Source organism: Otolemur garnettii, unplaced genomic scaffold (assembly GCF_000181295.1).
Source record: "Otolemur garnettii isolate 467f Iridium unplaced genomic scaffold, OtoGar3 scaffold00002, whole genome shotgun sequence".
NCBI lineage: Eukaryota > Metazoa > Chordata > Mammalia > Primates > Galagidae > Otolemur > Otolemur garnettii.
Window position 1 is genome coordinate 40908807 of NW_003852397.1, and position 7603 is coordinate 40916409.

Consider the following 7603-nt stretch of genomic DNA (forward strand, 5'->3'; position numbering starts at 1 on the left):
CTGTGAGCTGTGATGCCTTGGCACTCTACCCAGGGGGACAGCTTGAGGCTCTGCCTCAAAAAGAAAAAATATGGAATGCTTCATGAATTTGCTTGTCATCCTTGCGCAGGGGCCATGCTGATCTTCTCTGTAGTGTTCCAATTTCAGTGTATGTGCTGCTAAAGTGAGCACTGAATAGGTGGTTTTTTGTTTTTGTTTGAGACAGGGTCTCAAGCTATCGCCCTGGGTAAAGTACTGTGGCGGCACAGCTCACAGCAACCTCCAACTCCTGGGCTCAAGCTATTCTCTTGCCTCAGCCTCCCAAGTAGCTGGGACTACAGGCACTTGCCACAATGCCCAGCTATTTTTTTTTTTTGCAGCCATCATTGTTGTTTGGTGGGCCCAGGCTGGATTCGAACCTGCCAGCTCAGGTGTAAGTGGCTGGTGCCTTAGCAGCTTGAGCCACAGACGCTGAGCCTGAATTGGTGTTTTTTAATCAGTTTATTGTACTATCATAAAACACATTAGGATTTATTTTATTTTATACTCATTGTTCCACGCCTACAGTCCCAACTACAGGAGCCACTGACGTTTTCCTGTTCTTCTTTTAGAAGAAGCAGTCCAGAACTATGTCCTGCGTGTAGGTTTAGCACATGGTAGATGGGTAAGGGTGTCTTGAAGTGAAGAACAGCTCTGATTGCTCCTGTTACATGATTGCTGAAAGGGAAAGTCAGTTTGCTCGGCTGGACTGAAACTCAGGGGCTGGCTCTCCACTGATCTCTGACAGCCTGCCTCTCACACTGTCTACTCCTTGGCTTCTGGGCACTTTCACCTTGACTGGACGAGGATGAACGTTCTGTCCCCTGATCAGGTTTCTGTGGGGTTGAGACAAGTGCAGAGCTGCTGCTCCTCCAGTGCTAATGAGTGCATCTCACTAACTTAGGTGTTTTACTAAACAAATCTTGAATGCTCTGATTTTATCTTCTTAGCAGTGTCTCAGCTGGTCTGCCTCATGGCTTTATGTGGTAGTCTTTGTCAATGTAAGTGCACATTAACAAAACACTAAGATGACCAAATATTGATGGTGACTTTATTTACCTTACCTGACTACTTTAAGACAGTCTTTATTTATCACCCAGGCTAAAAGGCCATGGCCTCAGCTTAGCTCACAGCAACCTCACACTCCTGGGCTCACGCCATCTTGCCATAGCCTCCAGAGTAGCTGGTAGTACAGGCACTCACCACCACGCCCAGCTAATTTTTCTATTTTTAGTAGAGACTAGGGCCTCAATTTGTTCGGGCTTGTCTCTACCTCCTGGCCTCAAGCCATCCTCCGACCTTGGTTTCCCAAAGCACTAGGATTACTGGTGTGAGACTTCACCCAGTCTGACAGTGACTTTCAATTAACAGAATTCTCGGGTATCATTAATAGTCAGAGATGCACTGCATTTTAGCGGCTGTTCTCTAGACTTTATGTCAATGCTCATGCTTATGTGGTGTTGAATGTGCCTGTTTGTGAGATATTTGGGGTTTTTTTTAAATTTTGTTTTTATTTTTTTTGCAGTTTTTGGCTGGGGCTGGGTTTGAACCCACCACCTCCAGTATGGGGGCAGTGCCCTACTCTTTTGAGCCACAAGTGCTGCCCTGTTTTGTTTTTAGTAGGGTTGGGGTTTTGCTCTTGCTCAGGCTGGTCTCCTGAGCTCAAATAATCCACCTGCCTGGGGCCTCTTGGAGTGCTAGGATTACAGGCATGAGCCACCTTGCCCAACTGTTTGTGAGTTTCTAAACTTGTGAATCCTGGTTCTTACAAGAAACAAATTCCAATCAAACTGCCAGGTAAACTGACTGAAAGTATTCATTTTGCTTAGATGTGTTTATTTCAGATACATTTATACCCCTTTATTTGCTATAGGCAGTGAATACATTTAAATGGTGTTTTATTTATTATTATTATTGAGACAGAGTTTCATTATGTTGCCCTTGGTAGAGTGCCCTGGAAATGCTGGATAGCTCATAGCTCACAGCAACCTCAAACTCTTGGGCTTAAGCGATTCTCTTGCCCCAGCCTCCCAAGTACAGGCACTGGGACTACAGCTGCCCACCACAACGCCCAGCCATTTGTATTGTTGTTGCAGTTGTCATTGTTGTTTAGTTGGCCCACGTCAGGTTCGAACCCACCAACCTCAGTGTATGTGGCTGGCACCGCAACTACTGTGCTACAGGCGCAGAGCCTTAATTATTATTATTTTGTAAAAATGGAATCTTTTTTTTTTTTTTTGAGACAGAGCCTCAAGATGTCCCCCTCGGTAGAGTGCCGTGGCATTACAGCTCACAGCAACCTCCAACTCCTGGGCTCAAGCAAGTCTCCTGCCTCCGCCTCCCAAGTAGCTGGGACCACAGGCGCCCGCCACAACGCCCGGCTATTTTTTGGTTGCAGCTGTCATTGTTGTTTGGCGGGTCCGGGCTGGGGATTCGAACCCACCACCTTAGGTGTACGTGGCTGGCGCCTTAGCTGGTTGAGCTATAGGCGCCGAGCCAAAAATGGAATCTTGCTGTGTGGCTAGTCTTGAACTGGCCTCAAATAATCCTCCTGCTTCAGCCCTCCAAGTAGCTGGGATTATAGCATTTGAGGCCACATTTTATTTATTTAGTGAATAACTACTTAACCCAATGTTACTCTGGTTAACAATACTGCTGGAAGACTGGGCAGGCCTGGAAAAAACAGTTTGAGTTCTATTCAGCTCTTGGAGGACTGAATGTAGACATCTTACTTGTGTATGTGTTGAAGTATTCAGAGGATCTGTGGTTTATTGATAACTTTAGAGTTGTTACCATGAAGTACTTACTGATTTCCGCAGAGATAATTTTGTTCTGACTGCCATTGCTATAGTTCAGGTTGTTAGATCTCCATAGCCTCTTAATTAGGCTCTCTGCTTCATTCCTTGAAAATTGAATGCATTTTCTTATTTCTGACTTGGCTGATGTTTTCTAAGACAGTGACTAGCTTTTTTGTTATTTCACTCCTACAGGCGGTACAAAGCTATTAAATTCTGAATTGCTTTAGTGGGCATTTAAGGTCCTGTGTGGTCTGTTCTCATTTAGTCTTTCGAGGTACATCTTCACTACATTTCTGCAGGAGACACACATCTCTGAACCAAAAGTTCTTCTCCATTTTGGTAACTCTATCCCAAAAAAATAAACCCTGTTCAGCTTTCTAAGCATAACATACTGTGAAACCTTCCCAGTTCCCTTTAGAATAAATTTCTGTACCCTGTGTTCCTTTTTTATATTTTTGTTATTTTATTAAAGAAGATATATAAATGGGGGGATTTTTTTTAATTTAATTTTTTATTTTTTTGCAGTTTTTGGCCGGGGCTGGGTCTGAACCTGCCACCTGGCATATGGGACCGGCGCCCTACTCCTTTGAGCCACTGGCACCACCCCTTATTTTTTAGTTTTTTGAGGGAGAGTCTTGCTCTTTTACCCAGGCTGGAGTATAGTGGCACGGGCATAGTTCACTGCGACCTTGACCACCCAGGCTCACGTGATCCTCCAGCCTCAGCCTCTCACGTAACTGAGAATGCAGCCTTGTACCCCTACACTTAACTAATTTCTGTTATTCTTATTTTTTGTAGAGAAGGGCTCTCACTGTGCTGCCCAGGCTGGTCTCAAGTGACCCTCCTGTGTTGGCCTTCCAAAGTGCTGGAATTACAGCCATGGGCTACTGTCTGTGCCTGGCTTGCTTTCATTTTTAATTCCCACAAGCTACTTTTTCGTCTCTGAATGTTTTGTTCTTGTTTTATCAATGCAGTGTTTTCTGTCTTTCTAATTTTTTCTTTTCTTTTCTTTTCTTTTTGAGACAGTGTTTCAAGCTGTCACCCTCAGTAGAGTGCCATGGTGTCACAGCTCTCAGCAACCTTAAACTCTTGGGCTTAAGCAATTCTCTTGCCTCAGCCTCCCAAGTAGCTGGGACTACAGCTCCCTGCCATATTGCCCGGCTGTTTGTTGTTGTTGCAGCTTGTCATTGTTGTTTTCGCTGGCCCGGGCTAGGTTCAAACCCGCCAGCCTCAGTGTATGTGGCCAGTGCCTCTACCCACTGAGCTAGGGGGCGCCGCCATATTTCTCTGATTATTAATGTTATGTTTATTTTGAAATTTTTATCTCTTTATAATTTGATTTTCTATAGGCTATGTTCTAATTTGTTCTGATCTTTGTTTTCCATGTTAGAAAGGAACCATGTTTCTTTATTATCTGTTACTTATAGAGCCTTTAATGTCAGTATGTTGAGGTCTTTTTTGCTGGGCTACTCATGTTCCTCAAAAGAGACTAGAGGGTGAAGGGCTGGCTGTGTACTGGGAGCTGAGTAGAGGAAGAAAACTGGAAATCTTACTGTCCTGAATCCCTAAGCTCATTTTTAATACAGCACCTTTGCCCTCATCCATATTAATGAACCCTGGTGCAGAGACCCTCTGTTTTAACCTCTCCAGAAAGTAAACCTCAGACTGGAAGAATTTCTGTTGCTTTGTAACGAATTACTGCAAATTTACTGTACTGTTCCATGTGACAGTACAGACGTAGTATTTCTCAGTTGGGTCTGGAACCTGGACAGTTAGCTGACTCCTGTGCTCAGGCTCTTCTTAGGTTGCAGTCAAGGAGTTGGCTGGCATGTCTTCATTTGTAGCTCCTCCAAGGTCATATAGTTATTAGCAGAATTCAGTTCCTTGCGGCGTAGGACTGGGGCCACTCAGAGTTCTCTAGCCTTCTCCATAGGCAGTTTATATCATCAGCTTGTTTCTTTAAGGCTAGCAGGAGACTCTGTACAGTCAGTTAGGACTTGGTTTTATATAAATAAAGCATAACCTGGTCTAGAGAATGACATCACATCAACTTTACCATATACTGTTGGTAAAAAGTAAATTATAGCTTCCACCCACACTTTAGGGAGGAGATCATACAGCCCATCTTAGAATTCTGCCCATCACAGAGAATTTGCTGCTTTGTTTGAGAGATAGGGTCTAACTCTGTCACCCAGGCTGGAATGCAGTGGCATGTCACTGCAGTCTTGAACTCCTGGCCTTAAGCCATCCTTCCACCTCAGCTTCCCCAGTGTCTAGGCAAACACCACCATGCCCAGCTAACTTTTTTTTATTTCTTATGGAGATAGGGGCTATGTTGTCTAGATTGGTCTTAAACCCTTGGCCTCAAGCAATCTTCTCACTTCAATGTTGGGGATTACAGGTGTGAGCTATTGCATCCAGCTTTGACTGCTTCTTAAACACACTTTTAACTAATCCTTTCCCCCTTACCAAATGTACTCCTGCCTCACTCCCAGTTTCCACTGGGAACACAAATTTCTAAGTCTTTCAGGGGATTCAGTGGGATACATGGACTCAGTCTTGGATTTCTTCCCAGCCAGTTCAGGATTCCATTTTCTTGGTTATATCAGTCCCTTTAGCACCCATTATTTGCCTTCAATCTTCCAAACTTTCAGTGTTGTCTCTTCCCTCCCTCGTCTCACTTTGGAGTTTTATGCCTTAAGAACAAAACAAAACAACAAAAACCGTTTATTGTAACGTTGGTGGAGTTTGAAGAATGAATAAAAGAATGAATAAAAGTTGATCCTGTGTTTAATCTACCTTTATGCACGTTTTATGAGATCTTAACATTTTTTCTTTAGTTCAATACTTTAGCTAGGGTTACTGTTTCCTTTTAAGAAGGAAAAAAATGGGCCGTGGGCGGTAGCTCTCAGGCTCATAATCCTAGCAGCACTCTGGGAGGCTGAGGTGGGTAGATTACCTGAGCTCAAAGGTTCGAGACCAGCCTGAGCCAGAGTGAGACTTCATCTCTAAAACTAGCTGGGCATTATGAAGGGCTCCCTCAGTCCCAGCTACTTGGGAATCTGAGGCAAGAGAATCCTTTGACTCCAAGAATTTGAGGTTGCTCTGAACTATGATGCCACAGCACTCTACAAAGGGCAACAAAGTGAGACTGTTTCAAAGAAAAAAGAAGGAAAAAAGAAGAGTTTAAATTTTCCCCACTTCATTTTTCAGCTCCCACTACTCTTTATTTTCTACTCAAGCATATGGGCTTTTTAGCCCCATTTATCCTTCCAAACTCCTCATTTGAGGCTTGGAGAAACTGCCTCCTTTTCCTTTTAATCAGGACCTATCTCACCTTTTTTGGCTTTTTCATAAAACCTATCCCAAATAGATACATAGTAATTCAATCTCTGACAGTGTTTCATATAAAATTGGAAATTCTCAGAATATGACATTTTTGTTAGGACTCTTCTCAGGAGATAAAGCTTTGTACTTCTTGGTATTAAATATTAAATGACTATTAGAGAGTCATTATAGGAAGCATCTGACGTGGTAACACATGCACATACAGGTGTTGATTTACAGGCCGGACCAGTCACCACTGGTGAGAAGTCCTTGTGTATCTGCTTACCAGTCCTAGTCCTAGACATACTACACTTGGGCATCTTTGACATGTCACCTGTCATTGTTCCATCTATGGGCCTGCTCAGCAGCAGCTTGTGTAAAAGCTGTTGACTTCTGTTCAGCTAGAAGGGTGTGTGTAGAGAGCAGGACCAAGAGTCACTTAGGTGAGAGTGTTAGTGATGAGAACACAGCCAGACCCACCCCTCCAAGCCCAGCTTTGTATTTGACATGCAGGGCATAGCCTCACTCATTCAGTCTCTCGGCCCTATGCAAATATAAACAGCCTTCCCCTTTTCTCTCCAGCCAGCTGGGGCCAAGAAAAAAGCCAAGGACTCCCCAAGTGCAGTAAATAGCTCTCCTCACCTCTTGACCCTGCCATTTCCTGGTAGTTCTGAGTTGTGGATCCTGCAGTGGAGAGGGAGGGAACAAAGAAGTTGCAGAGGCCTCAGCTTCACAGAGCATTGAGCAGTGGGTGATATTGTATCCTCAGGCAGGGGTTTGACCTCACATTTCAGTGCAGGTCATTCCAGTGACTGCTGGACCTCCCAACGCCACGGTGAACTAGAATGAAAATAGAGTGGATCTAAATTCCTGGACCACGTCTGGGACCAACCTAACTTCTGAGCTGGGGAAAGTAGGTCTTATATTTTATACCTGCTTTTTTTTTTTTTAAAGCTCCAGTGGGGAAAAGAAAGAATTATTTCTTTTTTGTTATGTTTGCCATTTAGTAGAGGAGTAACATTTGGACTGTGCTGGAACTGATGTTTGTTTCCAAATCTGTCTTTAGTTTTCATTAATTTAAGGAGGAGATTCTCACAATACTATTATTTCTTTTTTTTGGAAAGGAAAACATAAAACTATCTTTATTTGCAGATGGTATATTATATGTGGTGTTCCGTATAGAAAATTCTTAGGCCTCTACAAATATACTAAAATAAGTGAGTTTATAAATGCATAAGATAACAAGTCAGTACACACCATTGTTTTTCTACGCATTAGCAACAGTTAGAACTTTAAAAGTTTAAACATCAATTTTAACAGCATGAAAAATAACAAAATATTTAGGGATATATTTTATAAAATATGTGCAAGAGTTGTACATTGGAAGCTAAGAAACACTGCCAAAATAAAGAACCTATAAGAAATGGAAAACTAGGCTCGGCGCCTATAGCTCAACCGGC

At 43.1% G+C, this 7603-nt stretch overlaps 1 protein-coding gene and 1 non-coding gene across 2 annotated transcripts in view; one reads left to right on the forward strand and one right to left on the reverse strand.

Moving 5' to 3' along the window:
• Window positions 1-7603, forward strand: part of UBE2E1 (ubiquitin conjugating enzyme E2 E1) — a 98846-nt gene that overhangs the window by 69186 nt on the left and 22057 nt on the right. The gene's annotated exons all lie outside the window — the stretch shown is intronic.
• Window positions 65-171, reverse strand: LOC111725890. Its single transcript, XR_002773835.1, has one exon. It is a non-coding gene; the product is annotated as a U6 spliceosomal RNA (small nuclear RNA).